This window comes from Peromyscus californicus, unplaced genomic scaffold, assembly GCF_007827085.1.
Source record: "Peromyscus californicus insignis strain IS unplaced genomic scaffold, ASM782708v3 Scaffold_6__1_contigs__length_162567912, whole genome shotgun sequence".
NCBI classification, from domain to species: domain Eukaryota; kingdom Metazoa; phylum Chordata; class Mammalia; order Rodentia; family Cricetidae; genus Peromyscus; species Peromyscus californicus.
In genome coordinates this window covers 114,300,727-114,319,534 of record NW_026294584.1, presented here as the reverse complement: position 1 = coordinate 114,319,534, position 18,808 = coordinate 114,300,727, and the positions used below count along the sequence as shown (strand labels likewise).

General features: G+C 44.9%; 1 protein-coding gene across 6 annotated transcripts in view; it reads left to right on the top strand.

The window, feature by feature from the left end:
• Positions 1 to 18,808, top strand: part of Foxp1 (forkhead box P1) — a 527,364-nt gene that overhangs the window by 265,119 nt on the left and 243,437 nt on the right. The window lies entirely within an intron of this gene.

Genomic DNA, 18,808 nt, shown 5'->3' with positions numbered 1-18,808 from the left:
AAGAGTTGCTGCTCCAGCTTCAGAGTTTGAGAATGGCAATTTAGGTAGAGGGAGATCCCTCAAAATGCACAGAGGAGTCTGGAAACAGCTTAGTAGGTAGAGTTCCTCCTTTACAAGCACATAGTCTGATTCCTTACACCCAGCATAAAAAAAAAAATGATGTGGTGGTGTGTGTCTGTAGTCACAGTCCTGGGGAGGCAGAGACAGCCCAGGCCCTAGAGCTTGCCAGCCAGCTCGCTAGCCCAGTCAAATGGTGAGCCTCCAGGCTTAGTGAAAGAATGTGTCTCACGAAATATGTTGGAGAGTGATTGGGAAGATACCTGACATTGACCAAGTGCCCATACACCCAAGCACATGGGCATGGACCCACAGGCTCGCACGGACACACGCACACAGAGGATAGAGGGAACCATATGTCCACAAAGAGACCTTTTTTCCCAAGAGAGATACTATGAAGGACGATCACGTGTTGCCAAGAGTCAAGGAAGAGAAGGATTGGAAATCTCAATTACAGTTAGCTGCCACAAGCTCCTTTGAAATGGCGAGTGGTGGTGGGTTGAAGAGCCTCAACAAAGCCAGTGAGCTTGCAGTGGGAGGGGAGGAAGTAGAGACAAAGCCTTCTGTTCCTCTCTGTCATCTGGCAGTACAGGGAAGGAGAGAGGGAGGCACTAGAAAGAGACGCTTGACAGTGAGGAAGATCCTTTCACTCCTCCCAATCACACCAGAAGAAGGAGCGCTGAGGGAAAGAGGTGAGTGGGTGAGCACGAGCTAGAGGAGACGGCACAGGCAGACAGGGCAGCAAGGCTTCCTCCCTTTTAGGCCTGGAGACATCTTTCTCATGTGTCTACCAACCTCTTCGAGTTCACCTTGTCTTGGGTTCTTTATTCATTAAAACTTAGGAAAAAACAAAAAAACAAATCAAACAAACAAACAAGCAACCCACCAAACAAACCTCCTCCTGTCCGAGCTGTACAGTGATCTGTGCACATGGAGGTTCCTGCTCCAGTCTTCCCTGTCATGCTTGGCCACTTCCTTTTCCACTCAGCCTCTGTGGGTTTATCCATTTAGTCAATCCTAGATCCGATGTATTCAGAAAAACAACTGCATTGCCATTGACATGATTTGATTTTGTTTTACATATTCCTTACATATACGTTACATTTACATATAGGCAAAGCAGCTATATATGTCATGGTAGGTACTGTGAGTAATCTGGAGGTAGAGCTTCCAGGAGGATATCCGTAGGTCACATGCAGATCACATGCTTAGAAAGAAGAGCCTAGATGTGTGGAGATCTGGGTGTGCCTGGTAAGAGACAGGATGCTGAGGGATGGTTGTATCACATCCAAGTAGACCCAAGGGTTATTTCACCAGATCCATCAAGGATGCTCAGAGCAGTGCATTTATGAAGTAAAAACACAGCAAAAAAAAAAATCTTGAAGCATTAAAGGCGCCTTATAAATGTTATTGAACAAACATCAGGACTCATTGTTTTGATCCCGTAAAAGTAGAACAGGTTGTGTGTATACGTGTGTGTTGATTGTATATAGGTGAATGTGTGTACATGTTTGTGTAGAGTCCAGAATGCAACTTCAGCTGTGTCCTTTGAGTTCTCTCTACCTTGTTTTTTGAGACAGAGTCTCTCATTGGCCTGGAACTTTCCAAATAGACTAGGCTGGCTACCTAGTGAGCCCCATTCTTCTAGAACACATTTCTTCCTGTACTGTTCCTGCCATGTAGAACCAGATAGTCGTTGTTATAAGGACTATGCAATGCAAAATGTGTTGTGGCATTGCTGCTGAAGCTAGTAACACGTCCCCGCCCCAGCTGTGATGGCCAAGCATGTTTTTGGATGTCATCAGATGGCCAAGCATGTTTTTGGATGTCATCAGATGTTCTGGGTATGTGGCAGAAGTCACCTTTCTTCATTCTTACTGCTATGGAAGGACACTTTGCTAGGCAAGATTATTTTCCTAATACTTCCTAGTATTCTTGGTGTATTATTTCCTTTATTCTTTAAACTTTTAATAGTTGGACCCAAAGGAAATTATCCCAAAGACATTTTAGTCTAGGCTGTGAAAATGGAAGGTACCCATTTTGGACCATTTACGAAGCTGCTCATGGAACTGCTCCATTCCATCTAACAATACCAGACAGGTGCTCAGTATTGGATGATGATGGTTGAGATCTCTCAGCTACTGGGTTTTAAGAACTGGGTATTACTGGACAGTGGTGGCACACATTTTTAATCCCAGCACTTGGGAGGCAGAGGCAGGTGGATCTCTGGTTTGAAGCTAGCCTGTTGTACAGAGTGAGTTCTAGGACAGCTCGGGCTACACAGAGAAACCTTGTCTCAGGGGAAAAGAAAAAGAAAGCTTGATATCTTGACATGAACCACACTGACCTGAACATACCTGTACACCTGTCTACCCCAAATGCAACTGTTTATGACTCTAGAACTGTCTGTCAGAGCTACTCTGATAAAAGTGAAGGTACATTCTCCTGTGAAAGGTCCTCACCTTGTGATAAAATAAATCCAACTTTTATTCGAAAAAAAGTCAAAACTATTTACTGGGGCTGGAGAGATGGCTCATCAGTTAAGAGCAGCTACTGCTCCTCCAGAAGACCTGAGTTCAATTCCTACCACCCATTCCTGGAGGCTCACAACCTCAGGGTGATCTAATGCTTCCACGGGCAATGCACTCATGTGCACAAAGTCCCACAGGGACACATAATTACACATACTTTTCCAATTTTTACAGTGTAGAGAGATCATATCACATTTCAAAGTTTTATTCAATATTTACGGGTCTGTGGGAGCCTCTGAAGGGAAGATGTGGGACATTGGAGGGCTATACAGTGAGCTTTGAGCACACCTAGATTGCCATTTAGTGTGACATGCCCATGTCACCTCGTGGTTGGGTAGTTGTCAGTGGTTGGAGTTGGGTCATGGGCACTGTTTGGTTCCTGTCCAGTGTTCCCGCATGTGGACAGCTGGTACTTAATCACTGATAGCCGTACACCGAGGTGTGGGGTGCTAATCCTACCTGCAGGCATTAGACCACAACCGTTTTAGGACACACAGGCGAAACGCTACTGAAGAGATAATTAAAGACTTTTTTCCCCTTAAGATTGTGAGGCTGCAGATGATAATCCCAAGGTTACTTTCAGCCAGGCTGGTTTGCTCTGCTCCCCATTTTGCCCTTTAACTGTACTGCAATAAGTGAGACCTAACTCCACACTGTCCTTAGAAGAAAGAAATACAGACTGTGTTGATGTTATCCTCCTCGTTCATATGGCATGAAAAACATTTTCTTACGGGGGTAGCTGAGAACGCAGTCCTAGGTTCAGATTCTTTTTATGACAAGAAGAGTGTTCTGTGCTTGAATATTTCCCAGTGGCCTCCCAGAGGGCTGGGTTTTATGAGCTAGTAATCATCAATGTGATTTATTGAGCACCTACTGCATGCAAGGCACTTTACATATATTACCTTTGTGCTTCCAGAGACCGTGCGTTTTTTCACCACAGCACTTACCTCCATTTGCCTCTGCCTTTCTGTGTGTGGCGCATTGATTAATGCCTGTCTTCTTCATTAGATCCTCACCTCCATGTTGATGGGATTCTATTGATTTTTGTTCCCCACTATTGCCCCAACACTTACACCGGCCTTGGCATGACTGGGCACAAAATAAGTATTTTAGAGAAGAAAGATCAAAGCCACGTACTCTATGACTCTAGAGATAAGAAATGGGAGAAATGGAATGGTTGGTGGTTTTTTTGGCAGAGCTCGAAATGAAACCTAAGTAAGTCCACACCCCTTTTCAGCATACCTGCCACTCAAAGTTTGTGTGTCTGTGTGTTAAGGCTGAGATGGTGCTAGAACATGCATCATCCTTGCTGATAGTCACAGAGCTTTGTGTTTCCATCTTCCACACAAGTTGGAAGCAGCAGTGGAAAAGCTGATAACTTCCTGTCTGTGGGAGGCAAGAACATCTCTATCAGTAAGCCGCTGCTGGAGACATACCCCTTACAGCTGTACTGGCTGCTGGAGACATATCCCTTGCAGCTGTACTGGCTGGCAAGGATGAATATTTTGGCCCTTTTGGGCATGCTATTCAAGGGACTGTGATCTTTGCTAGGTCTTCCCTGTGGTATTGATACTGGTCCATTTGACAGGAGACGAAAGTCGTGATTTTAACTTCCGGTTTTGTGAGGCAAATTAACAATGTTTTTCTGCTTTGAAGACACTCTGTACCCCCTCTCTTATTTACCCTATAAGTGCCAAGATGAAAATCTCCTTGCCTGTTGAACAGGTCGTTGAGTCCTGCTGAGAGTCGAACAGACATCAGCTGTTTCCATGCTCAGCTATGTGGCTGCCCGGTGGATCTAGAAGAGAAGCTGCCATCTTCATCCTCTATGCCCACTCTTCCTATCCCCTCTGAAGCCTTAAGCTCTGCCTGACATGCTGGCATGCTTCTGGTACCCTGGTGAAAGCAGTTTGGTGAAGATTTATATTATTTGCAATAGCCTCCCTGGTCAAGCACTGCCCCCCAGCTCCTGGGAGTGGGAGCAGATTCAGCATTTAGTCTCTTGGCTAGGTGGAATAGAGGACTCCATGCCTGTTGCTCACCTTGGCTATGTAGCACCATTGAGAGAAACGAATTGCTGAGAAGGGACCCCCTACTGCTGAGTTGGCAGTATCTATTACAGAAAGATCAGTACCATTCCTTGGATCCGTTCCCCACCAGCCTTTCTCACTAGCTCTTGTATGTTTCTCAGGTTCCTTGTGAAGCACAGGCCTTTATCTTTGGATCCTTGACTTTCAGGCTAGTTTATTCTCAGTTCTTTGAAGCGAGCAGAACCTGATGTCTTCCTCATCTTTTTTGCCTGACTGGGACACAATGTCACGGTTTTTGTGTGTATTTGAGATCTGAATATACACTTGTATATGTTGCAGTCTGGTTGTCTAGCAGTAAAGAAACATGAAAAGACTCATTAGAAAAGATGTGTTTGTGTCAAAAACTCTCGGATGCCTTCCTTCATAGGGTTCGGCTGTGCCTGAGCTGTCCTGAAGGCGCTTTAATGAGGTGAGGACTTCTGAGTGCAGGGTGTCATTCCGTTACTGAAATCACACTGAAAGCGAATTGGCAGATCGCTGTAGTTCATCCCGACGCCTTTTATTGAAGAGCCTCCCTTAGTTCCCTTCCCTGGGACAGACGAGACACAGGAAGTAGAGATGATAAATGAGAAATAGAGGGCAGATGGGATTTTCTTAAAGCTCACCATGCGTTTTCACATCTGTCTCTTCTATACAAGAGTCTCCCCTTTCATTTTTAGTTTTCATTTTTTTTTTAGTGATGTTTTCTTTTTTGGGGGGTGGGGTGGGGACCTGTTCTCTGTAAACTACTTACCTATGGTTTTGGTCTTCCAAATGTAATGATTAAAGAGTACAGATGTGGGAAGCCACGCATATGAAAGGGAGCTTATATTCTGCCTTTTCTTTTATGTATTATATGTATAATAAAAATAATTCTCATTTTGTAATGTGTTCGCATCATGGCCATTGTTCTCATAAAGCCTACTGTATTTTAAGAAATGATACAATCTATGAAGCATTTCCCATTATGTAGACACCATGTCTTTAAATTATAGCAATTTCTTAAGATTTTAAGGCAAAATGAGCTCTTAGAAGTGTGATTAATGGCAGGGAAGGAGGCTAATGCTGGGTCAACAGTGGCACTCCATTACAAAGAAGGTTGGGCTAATAAAAGCATCCATCTTTGGACCAATAAAGCATTTGAATGATATGCTTATGCTTCTTATCATATCGTAGTTGCTTGGTATTGAATAAACTCTGAACTCGCATTGTGGAAAGGCCACAAGCCTGAAGTGGTTGATGCCCTGGCTCTTTGCTGGAGTGAGAAGAGGTGGGATGGTGAGAGAGGTCCAGCACCAGAACAGCTGATGGGATGTTCGGCATGTCTCCATGCACAATACAGTCCAGGAGCCCTGCGACCCTGTTTGGTTGGGAACAAGCATAGAAAATCTGATTTCTCAGTTGATTATTTCCCTGGTAGTATAAACGTACTCAGTAGGTCCTTCATGAATGCTGTATGAGTGGCATTGCTAGGAAGGTATTGAGTCATGGATTCATCCTGGATCCTAAGTCCCCTGTGTCTTCTCTGGTTCTAGTGTGTTCCCCAGTATGTAAGCTTGCATTGTTCACTGGTGAGTTGGAGAGGAATTTTAGGTGGCTCATGAATGATTCACAATTTCTCAATATTGTGGTTCGATACTGAAACAATCCCATTTTCAAATATATCTTTGATACATGTGTATTTACACACACACACACACACACACACACACACACATAATTATTTTTACAGAGACCCGTCCTCCCCAATATGTAATGTTTATAAACATTTTGTGTGAGTTAATGTGCATGTATGTGGGCATTCACAATCCACAGTGAACAGGTACAGGTCAGAGGACAACGTATGACGGTCTGTTCTCCTCTACTGTGTGGGTCCTGGGGATGGAACTCAATTCCCCAAGTTTGGGGGCAACTACCTTTTCCTCCTAAGCCATCCTGCCTGTGCATTTGCAAATACGTGTAAATCCTCTGTTAACACCAAGGAGCGCGACAGGCCAGGCGGTTGTATCTTTAATGGGTCTTTAGCAAGTATCAGCTCATTATTGAATATAGAAAGGCTGTGGCCCCCTCCATCTTCAGAGGACAACAGGTCTGGGGTGACTAGTGTTGCCTCGGTTGGCTTTGCTACATGTATGCCAGCCTTTGTCTTGACGGAAACTTTCATGCTGCCTTTCCCTTTGAAGAAGTGATACAAAATTTCCCCTGAAGAGACATTTGTTTATCAAATGTGAGCCCTTTTTTTTTTTTTAATAGCATGGTGTAGATGTGGATGGAAATAATAGAGGAGGAGGGGAGAAATTTGGCTTGGGGAACTGGTCCCAGTGTCCCCTCAGATGACACAGGAGATTCTCAAAGAGTCTCAGGTTTCTCAATCCCGAGAGAATTTGTGAGACCCAACCAGACTTTCCAATCAAGTCCTCTTTGTGTCCCTTGGAACTGTTTTTGAAAAGCTGAGTGGAGAGCTTGTACTAAAGGTTCCTTAATCAGTATGTTATTTATTTTTAATATTAACCCTTATGAACTTGGGGTCCATAGAGAATAAAATAAACAATGCCGAGCCTTTGAACGTAACTGTCACAGTGAGTCTAGATAGATGTGACGATTTATGGGAAGAGTCTGCATGCCAGGTTTTTGCCTTTCCTGTGGTTACCTTCACCTCCTTGTGGCTGGTGCCTACATGCCTGGGTTCACCTTTGCCCTAAAAAAAGTCAGGGTTCAGTTGTTGGCCTTTTATCAAAAAACTTGGTGACAGTGCTCTGGGTTGCCATTTGGAACTGCAAGCTGTGTTTGTCCTGCTTTATTGGTATCCTACTAGTTCATCCCAGCTTGTGGGGGGGGGGGGTGAGAGGAGTTGGAGAGAACGGATAGAGTTCAAGGGTAGATGGTGAGCAGTCACTGTTGCCTGAGCCAGAAGGCATAAAGGCAGGGTGTAGCTTTTGTCTTAGAAGCTCTCACTGGGACCTCAGGTTAGGCACTTTGCTCTCCACAACTTCCTTGTCAAGCTGACCACATCCCTGGACAGGGAGCCTGGAATGTGGGAACGTTCTGTTCCCGAGCACTGGAGGACGAGCCCCTGTCATGTGCTTGCATCATCCCTCAGTTGAGCAAGCCGGGGTTGCCTTTTCTAGGGCAGTAGAACAGCTCCAGCTCCAGAGGCCTGCTCCAGGCACGAAGGAGGCGTTACAGGGTGCTAACCAGTCCTTGAGCCACAAATCTTTGCATTGCAGGGCCCTGAAGGCCCAGTGGGAAATTCTTCCCAGAGCAGGGAATGCTAAGCCTTCTGGGCTGTGTTGATGTGGAGAAAGAAGATTGTGAACAGAGGACCCTGGAAACAACCCATAGCACAAAACAAAACAAAAACACCAGAGAAAACACAGGAAAGCTTTGTGACTTTAAGTTTGCAGAACAGAGATTAGATATTTGAAGCCAGAGAGGGGAAACAAGAGCCAGTGAAGGCTGAGATTTCATAGAGGATGGGAAGTTGGTGTTGGGTATGGGTGGGTGCAGGCATCAAAAAAGTAAATAATGTCACAATGAATAATGTATGTCATTGTCAAAGTTCTGGGGTGGGTCTCTTTAAAAAAATTTTTTTTTCTCACTCTCAAATTTTGCCTTGGAGAACCAGCAGAGAATGTTTTGCTGTATTTTACACTAGCAGAATGCAGAATTTTTAAAATTAATTAACTGATTTGAAAGTGTAAGATGTTAGATGCATTACCAAACTGTTTTTCAGTGTGTTTTGCTTATTAGAAGTTAAGTAACAGAGGGATCTTCTTCACACGCACCAAAATTAAGTAGTTTAATGATATTATGCTATTTGTAAAAATAAGTTAAAACTAATGCTTTTGCTGCAGATTGAATCCCTAAATATAGCATTTCTGATAAGGTGTGATAATGTCTTTGTAACTTGAAGTCAGCTTGCTGTGTATGGCAGTTTACACATGAAGTAAATCTTCAAAAATGGAATATTTCTTCTTAATGGACATGATGAATTAACTCACTCTAGCTTTTGCAAAGATATGATTTTCCCCCTAATGCTAGTCTCACAAGGAACTCCTGAGCAGTGTAATATACCATCAACTGACTGTTTATGTTATTTATATTTTTTCAAGTACACTATCTTCATGTGGCATAGTTTGCATTTTGCAGAGTCCTTGCGGCTTCTACCCCATGTATTTGTTGGCTCAGGGAGGTTGTGGAAGCTTTGCGTGTGGAGGAAGAAAGCATCAGGGTTTCCCTTCTGGGAGAAACTCTCAGCATCAGGATCTGTGTTGGACCCATGTATTTCATTGATAAAAGAAGATGAGCCCAGGCAATGAAGGCAGTTCCTGAAGCACGAAAACATCATAGGCCTTTTCAAAGCCGAGTCCAGATCCAGCCCTGAGTACTTTACACCAAAACCTGTGTTGTATTTTTATCTGCAAGCCAGGAAATAAAAGGGAGTTGCCCAAGGTTGACCTGCCTCATTTGGAGTGACCTGCTTTTTGTCTTTGGAGGGGGTGCACGTCACTGTATATTTTCTTTTTTAAAAGCTCTAGGTAATGTCCCCAGGAAGGAGTTAAACAGATTCCGATTGCTTCTGCCTGGTTTCCGTGAGGAGTAATGGCGGCTGGTTAACAGCAAATCGCTGTTTATCCACAAACATGGCGTTGTGCAAACAAGCAGGCCAGGTCTCCAACCAGTTGGATTTCCTGGTGGTCAGCAGCTGATCCATGGAACTTAACAACCTTCCTCCTTCTCTAAATGTCAGGAGGAAGATGGCTTGTGTATCTTGCCTTCTCCCCAGCTGTTTACTCTCCAATGCATTTGCCTCCTTCCCCCGACCTTCATTCTGGGGAAGCTGCCCCTTTCTCCTCCCCAGTTCTATTTACTTTACTCTGCCCCTGGTGTCACCTATGAAATCTGTTGATTATTCCACCTGGTTAATGTTAAATTGCTCCGGTAAGATGATGTGTTTGTTCATAAACACAAATGCCGGGCCCCCTGTTTACTGTACCCATGGCAGCAATCGTTATTAAACAAATATTGCTTTGTTTGCGGGTGGAAGCAGCAGTTTATCCTGTCAGGTCTGTTTAAAAAGAGAAAAAGAAAAAAAAAAAAAACACCACCACCACACACAAATACACACATACAAGACTTAAATGCTAGAATTTTGATAAAGAAAGAAAAGGGGAGCCTGTCCCTGGAATGTGGTTGAAAGCGCCTTAGGTTTGCTTTTCTTATCTCTTGCTTGGATGAAGGGGCTGGGGAGATTAGCGACTTGTTTGGCTTTTCTAAGAGATTTCCTTAGTGTAATGGTATCGATGCAGTTGTTTGCTTTCTTCAGAGAGGGGCGAGATCTCCTGAAAGGCCACCAGCTCAGTCATAGAGCATCAGATGGCTAGAATATTCTTTGTGGAACAAACAAGGCCTCAGAAAGTGTAGGAGAGAAGGCCTGGACTATGAACGAAGGGAGCCAGTGGAAGGTACAGCCCTTGGAATTCACTTTGTCTCTCTGTCTGTCTCTGTCTCGTGTGCTCTCATTTGGGGTTGCTTTGATCTGGGCTGTGAAGTGTGTTCTCTGTTAAGTCTGAGAAGTGAGGCTTAACTTTTACCTTGATATAATCTGCAAGGGTACTGTGGTCTAACTAACTCTGAAGGAACTGCGCTTTTAGTATATATTTTTTTGTTTGTTGGTTTGTTTTCTGAGACTGTGTAACCCTGGCTGTCCTGGAACCCGCTCTGTAGACCAGGCTGGTCTTGAACTCAGAGGTCCACCTGCCTCTGCCTCCTGAGAGCTGGGATTAAAGGTGTGTATCACCATCACCAGGCTTTAATATATATTTTACATATTCTAAATGATCAGCATTATTACTCTTAACTTGTCGTTCGTACCTGTTTCCTGTTAAGATGGGTTTATGTCTCGGGCCATTTCTAGTTCAGTAAAGCAAGCCCTGGCGTCTCTTAATTTGGCTTTAGTTGTGTGTGACTCTTGTCCCTTTGAAACCGGGACTGTTTAGATAAGGCTTGTCTCTTGTGGGGTGTTGTAGGTCGCAGAGAAAGCTCAGCTTCCACCATCTTTGTGGTTGGATCTTGTTTTTAATGACTTTTCATTACTGTTTCTGGATTTGCCTTTGTCTAATGCCCGAGTTAAAAAGCACAGGCCAGGGTGAGGGTGGCAGCTGGGGGGTGGGGTGGGGTGAGGGTGCCTCTGACCTTCGGTGGCAAAATGGTGTCTTTTATCTCAGAGAAACTAATCTGTCCGAGAGAGCAACTTCTGGGAGCTAGATATACATGCGCATCTATTAGAGTTTTTGAAGGATAAAATTAAATAATTGTGCCTTTCACACAGCAGAGAAATGCAAGCGACGGAGTCCTGATGCCCTGCATTCACTGTGCTGCCATGTTGCCGTGAACGTATTGTTCACTTTGGCCACCTGAGCAGTTCGGGGCTCCAGGCGAGGAGGCAGACACATGAAGTGTGTCGTCGAACATGCCACTCATTAATGGACGTTAGAAGCCTGGCCTTGTGTACATTCAATTATGTGCAATATGGAAATGGGAAAAACCCCTTCTCCGAACTGGTTATTGGTCGCTTTATTCTGCTGGACCTTTTATGAGAGAGCTTAGCTATTTGGAGGTTCTAATGAGTAAAGTTTGCAGGCTTTGTTAGTTCCCAAACTTCGAACCGATTTTCTTGGGTGGAAATGTATTTTAACTGTGCTCTCTGGAACACCTGGCCCTTCACGCCTGACCTTCAGCGGCTTCCTTGTAGCAAAGCAAACAGCTTACCCTGGATTGGCAAAGCTCCCCTTCGCTCTCATTTAATGACGTGAGCAAGGGCGTCTGAATGTGCCAGGGAGTAGTTCCACACTCCTGACTCGTTTCTGGTGTGTTTCCCAGCGTGGGGGCTTTCTACCGACATTCTGTCTAATGTGGCTATGATAACAGCACCTTACTCACCTCCTGCACACTGGCAAAAAAGGAGACAGATCTACCAGAGTCCAACATCTCAAACTTTCAACTAGACACAGGCAGTTTCCAGAAGCACACCTCGGGGCCTGGGGGCGGGAAGGGTGGCTTGTTTCCTGGACTCACTAGTGACTTCTCAAGACCACAGTGTCCTGAAAGCTTGGGTATGGTGGCTCTCAATGGACTGCTGTCAGGGTATGGGGAGTCAGAATCCTTTCTCCTTAGCCATGTGAAGTCTCCTGATTACACAATGAAAGCCTGCTAGAAAAGAGAACCCTTGTTTTTGTTAGGACATTATTTTATTGTTGACCTATTCTACCAACTCTATTCTATGTCATGGGTTACAGAGGAAGTTAAACATCCCATTCTTTACCATTTCCAGTCCATCTGAATTGTCCTTCTGCATATTAAATGCTCACAGCCATGAGATAGACTTGAATTTTCAGTGAGTGAGACAGTCCTATTTCTATTTAAACCTAACATGACTATGTGGGATGTGGTGATGCATATCTCTAATTCCAGCATTTGAAAGAATGAGGCAAGAAAATGGTGAGTTCGAGGCCAGCTGGAGTACTTAGTAAGACCTTGCCTGGAAAATCTAAAGGTTGAGGATAGAACTTAGTGGCAGCACTTTTTAGCATGCACAAAGCCATACATTTGATCTCTCATCACCACCAAAAGGAGCGGAGGAAAAAAGATAGTGATTTAAGGATAAACTGATTTTGTAAACCACGAGTTACTCCTTCTAAAGAATTACAGAAGAGATGGCATTTATAAAAGTAAATGTAGAAAGTTGGTGGCTAGAATTGATGTCCCTTCTGATCAAGGAGTTAGACTTGGATGTTTAAGCCATTTAGTCAAAATATAGCAATTACCTATCAAATTTCTGTTATGTGAAAGAAATACTTGAAAACAGAATGCAATAAAAGATGTTTTTAAATAAATGGAGGTAGGAAGGGGAAAGGTGTGTGTGTGTGTGTGTGTGTGTGTGTGTGTGTGTGTGTGCGTGCGCGCGCACTCACTCGAGCGTCTATGTGTACCAGTGTGAAAGGCCAGGGAACACTACTGGGTGTCACTCCTCAAGAACACTGTCCATCTAATTTTAAGACGGAGGTTCCCAGTTGCCTGGAGCTGTCACCTAATTAGCTTGAGCCTCCTGGCTAAACCCTGGGATCTGCCTGTCTCTGCCTCCCCAGCACCGGAATTACAAGTGTGTGCTGCCATGCCAGGCTCTCCACCACCATGCCAGGCTCTCCGCCTCCCCAGCACCGGGATTACAAGTGTGTGCTGCCATGCCAGGCTCTCCGCCTCCCCAGCACCGGGATTACAAGTGTGTGCTGCCATGCCAGGCTCTCTGCCTTCCCAACACCGGGATTGCAAGTGTGTGCTGCCATGCCAGGCTCTCCACCACCATGCCATCTGCCTCCCCAGCACCGGGATTACAAGTGTGTGCTGCCATGCCAGGCTTCATTGTAGAGTCCGAAGCCTGAACGCAGACCCTCTTGCTTACAAGGCAGGCAGTTTACTAACTGGGCCATCTTCCTTGCCCAGAAGAGAAACTTTTTAATCAGAGTGTCTCTCCCTCCACTTAATTAACAAATATAAACTCTGTCTGGTTTCATTGACGAGCACAAACAGATTACTGTTCATTCTTCCCCCGTCCTCTGAAGCATAGGGAGGCAGGAGAATCACCACATGACCATGTTGAAATGAAGCATCCTTCTGTGAAGGCCAGCTAGTGTTCTCATCGTCTTGAATGTCCCACACTTGGCCTTCGAGACTCATCCATTGTATCCCTGTACCTGCTCCCTTCTTGGACCCAGCCCTCCTTGCCCTCGGAAAGCAGACACATCACTTCTGCAATACCCGTCTCTCTTCACGGGGACCTATGATGACCCCAGCTTTGCCCTTTCCTCCCGTGTGCCTCAATAAGAGGTCACAGTTGTTTTGTTTTTGTTTTGAGCATATACTTGACGGTTGCATTCCTTCTGAGCTTTTACTGAAATTCCAGATTTTCACAAGATAGATGGAGAACCTCTACAATGCATGATAAAGTTGATAATACATAAATCATTTTTAACAACAGGTAATATGCATAATTTACGGTGTTACCGTGCTATCTTTTGATATTTATGATGGATAATGTTCAGTTTTTGCCCTCATATTACTGCTTTAAATTATACCACAAGAAAATTAATGAGAAAGTAGATTTATGGGTTTCATTTGTTTGTCAATTCGGAAATTAATTGGGTGTTAATTTTAGCCGTCCCTCATCAGACCCGGACTTTAGTACGTGTGCATTACTTTGCATTCATTGTCGCTTACCTCCCATTTACTGTGGGTCACTGGCTTTGCATACATTAAAATAGCCCTGCGGCTCATTCCCTTGATTACTTTTTGAACTGCCATGCATTAGAAAATTTACGCCTTTCTGTTATAATTATGAAAATTTGGTATTGGAAGGTGGTATCTTGAGCACCCTGACTTCTCATACCACACTTGTGCTTGGGTGGCCTTGCCATGGAATGGGACCAGTGGGGGCTGTGGACAGACAAAGACTGTCACCTGAAGTGTTCGTTCCTGGCCTGTCCGAGTCATCTCAGGAGAGAAAATGGTCATCTGTTGTCACCATTCCTCTTGGTTGGCTTGCCCTCCTTGCCCACTTTCTCTCTTCACTAGATGGCTTTGCTTCTTGAGAGGGACTCTGCATGGTGTTGGCTGTTGAGGGGCCTCTGTCATGCCTCTCCTGTCTTCCTTCCTAACCCCTGAATCCGACCCCTGCTGCTGCCCTCTCCTGTCCTCACTGCCTCCCGCTCCAGTGTCACCAAGCGAAGGGTGTCATGCCTCAGGACGGACCTGTGGCATCCTGGGTCCTGCAAGGCTTCCACTGAGGGCTCTCGACTCCCATCTGGGTTGTTCCATTGCCTCTCTTTTGCAGGGGAGCAGCGCATGAGTGCTCAGAGGGTGGGGCTTATTTGATGTCCTAGGTCACCCCACCATGGAGCTGCACCTTGCTCCTTGAAACTCCTTTGTTTGTCTTCTGTTACCATGCAAACCTTGTGTGCATTGTGAGGAACCAGCTCTGAAGACAGGGTTGGCGGCATGTTCTTTTTTTCCTTCCCTGAATGCTCGATGCAAGATTATGAAAGATTCTAAAATCTTGATACAGTATGAGTAATTAAAAAGTCCAGAATCAAAACTAGCCCACCCCACCCCACCCCACCCCACCACACCCCACACCCCTTTTGCCTTGCCAACCTCCAGACTGTTAAGTAACTGATGAGAAAGTGAGAGATACATGTTGACTGTTTCTGGAATCTTAACATTTGTGGTCCCTCCCTCCCTCCCTCCCTCCCTCCCTTGTTGTCTCTTCAACATGGCCCTCCCCATCCCTTCCTTCTCTGCATGTGGATGTGAGGTGAGGAGGAGGGTTGTCCCTTTGGCACAGGAAGGGACTGCGACACTTAGCCCCTCTGCTCATTGTCCTGAAAGTGGCATTACCTCTAACTTCGCTTCTCCCCATAGCGGTAGAAACATATTTTACAAAACTCTGTTTGGTTTAATTTACACATCCCTTTGTGAACAGACCAAGTTCTTTAAGGGCATTTATTCTACTTCATATAAATAATTGATCAGCCAAGTTAATTTACTTCTGCCTGACTTGGTCAACCTTAATTAACTGCCCTGGAATCAAGACTGAACTTTCTGTTAGCTTAAAATCTTTCACAAGCGTGATAACAAGGGCTTTATTTTCCCTAAATTTTCAGCATCAACACTGTAACCAAGGAAATAATCATAATAATAAAGCTGTGTTTTAATTTACTATAAATACATTGGCCTGGACATTATGAATTTTCCAGAAGGTTTCTACAGAGTAGTTCTGTTGGCAACAACAATAAATAAGCATGTGAGACCCAGTTCTTATTATTTTTAAAAGTTCCCTACCAAAAAAAAAAGTGAGCCTGTGAAATTGGTATCTCTGTGGTATTTCCAAGCGAGGTGGCAAGTGTATGGTTCGGGCTTCCTTATGCATCTGACAGCCATGGAATGGCAGTGCCAGCCTTGGAGGGCCCCAGGGTAACAATCAGATACTTTGAGCGGCTCCTGGCCGTGTGCAGAAGATAGAAGAAGTGGGAATGGGCTTGGCCCCATTCTTAGGGATGGGCAGGTTGATGGGTACAAGGTGGCTGAAGCCTCCATGCACGATCCTCAAATTCAAGTACCATAGACACTTAGAGCGCGGGTCATGCTTTCAGTTCAGCCTGGCACAGGGTGATTCTTTGTAAGGGGTTGTCCCAGAGAGGAGGAGCAGAGGTTAAGCAGACCATGTTCTTGGGACGAACCCCCTCTTAAGAACAGAAAATGCAGAGCTCCATGCTTCTTCAGGCTCTGTGCTTGCCCTCTACTGACAGTGTGAAGTCATTAGGAAAAGACAAGAGTTGCTTCCTAAAACATTCCAGAACGTTCCCTCTGTGTATTTTAAGACCTTTTCTTCATCCACCTGCTGTGTTCTTGCCATTGCTAGAATTTAGTTCCTCCTGCTTGATGTCCTCATTGATCATCACATAGCCAGGGACCCTCTGAAGAAGGAAGTCTTGATCATTTCTTGAGCTCATGTCTCAAATGGAGAGTCTCTGTGGCTGTATTTGTCCCCTAATCAACTGAGCACCAGCTTTCTTGTCTCTGAAATGGGGATTTGGGAGTTTGAGAAATGTACCACAGGATTTGATATGGAGATATAAAAGCTTACTACTTGGTCTGGGATGTTTGATAGAAACACTCTTGGCCCAGACAGTGTCAGAAATACTTGTAGACACCCAAACTTCCCATATTCCACATGGGTGTTTCATGAAACTGTTTGCCCCCGACTGGTGTTGTACCAATTAAAAGTCCTCCAGCCCCTGTGCTCCAGTTAGCACTTGACTAACTAAGGACATCCTTAGACCAAAATAATCCTTTATATGGTTTTAGTCCCAAAGTCTGAACTCTTGCAAACCCAATTCATGAGCCAAGTTGCTTGGCTGCAGGCCTGCCCAACTTGTACTGGAGGACTTCGCAGTCTTTTTGGGAGCTGCGCGGAACAGAGGGGATGGCCTTCAGACTGTGCATCAGAGGTGTTTTTCTTACTCCACCTACCATGATGGTGTCAACCAAGGAAACAAAAGGAGGGACAGGCTTTTAGACACCTGCTCCCAGTCCCAGATCCCCAGAGTCACGTGCTTGGATGGCAGCACTTACATAGATAGTTCTGTCCTGTAAGGACGGAATGTATGACTGTGTGCGCGCCTGTCTTCGGGTAGGTGTGGAGTGCTTCTAAAGGCTGCTTGCCTGTCCTGCGAGTCTATTCTTTGGCATAGGCAGACTTTCCAGAAGGTGGGAAGCATTCCTTTTATTTAGGTATCTTTTTTTTTATAACTAATAATAATATGGATCTTATTGCTGACTACCTTGAGACTTCCATCTATTCCCTTGTTGTTTTACAGTATGGGGGCTTGACTTAGGACATTCAAGGGGCATTCAGGATGCCTGCTGTACCTCTGAGCTGAATCCAGCCTGAAACCTTTTCTCTTAAGTGCCCAAACATATGAACGATATGTGTATGGCATAGAAACTAAAGCACTAGGAAAGAAACCCTGAGGCTTTAGCACATGGTGTTTTGAGACAGAGAAGATGTTCCCGTGCTACTGGTCTCTTGTTGCCTGTCTTGATTCTGTTTTGGGGTAGTGTTTTGTTTCCTTGCGTTCTGTTTTGATAGATTCTTTCCACAGTGGGAGGTAAGGCAGGGCAGGCGGTTTCTATAGGATAGTAATTACTAGAAAGTCCGATCCAAAGAGGCGAACACTGTCGCCTGTTGTTGCACACCCGTTAACACGCAGTGACATTCTCCATCTACTTTAGAATGGGACTAACTGACCAAATATGGCTTTGGGTTCCTGACCTTCACATTGTAGCTGCTAGAGACTCTGCACTGCAAACGGATGAGATGGGAATTGTTGAAGTGGTCATGTTTCTGTCTGCTTGTCAGGCAAGTTGCCGAGAACCGACCTCTGTTGGTTTTTAACAAAAGCACAGCCTCCTGAAGGTGTCCAGAATGCTTCAGTTTTGATGTAGTTATGTATCTCATGCAGTGGGAAAGAAATAGGTAGTAGTACTACATATGGGTAATTTGAACGAAATATTTTCTGTTTTGTCTGGCATTGGGAATGCACATTGAAGTCTTAATTATTTAGGCATTTCTCAGCTTTGATGTCTAAACTGACTCCTTCCTTTAGTGACTAATATTTTTCCTTTCCAAGTCCTAGTCTGTGAACTTGGCTTGTGACCCTGTACCTCACCTTCAGAAAACATGCTACTACAAGTGAGAGCCCAGCCATCAAAGGAGTGTGGCTCCTCTCCTGTGCCCGCTGTGGTTAGCCGTGGCACAGTGGACATGAGAATAACTCGCAAGGCCTCATTTTTTCCCCTCCGGAATTTACTTGTGTTGGAGGCTGGGCATGAGTGTAGGCACATGCACGCCACTGTGGATGTTTGGAGGTCAGAGGACAACAACCCTCAGATGCTGGCCCTAGCCATTCTAACGTAAGACAGGGCTGTTTCACTGCTGCGTCAGCCAGACTAGCTGGTCCATGTATATGAAGATTTTCCTATCTCCAAATCCCATTTCCTAACACAGAGATGCTTGTCCTACTGAATCCAGTTCTTACCTGGGTTCTGCGGATCTGACCTGAGGCCACCAGGCATGTGTAGCCAGTGCTTGTACCCACTGAGCCATCTCCCCATCCCAAGCCTCGTCCTTTCTCTTCTCTACGAAGTGGAACTGGGGATTGTTCCTGGGAGCTACAGAGCACACAGGAATCATCTGCACTGTGGAGAGCCTAGCACAATACCGGGGATCAGAAGATAGGTTTTGTCCTGGTTGAGTACCTAAACTGGCTCCCCCAGTGAATGGTTTTTGTGCTTAGAGAGCAACAGGAATGAAGTAGTTGACTTGGTGTCGGGTATTGTCTTTGCCTTGTAAGGCCAGCGCCTGGGAGGCTGAGGCAGAAGGATTGCGAGTTCAAAGACAACCTGAGCTCCTTCATAGAGCCCTGTCTCCAAAAACAAGCAAGCAAGCAAACAAACAAACAAAACAAAAACAAAAACCTAAAAATAAGAGGAGACAACAGATTTTTCTCTATTTGTTTTATACTATATATTTTT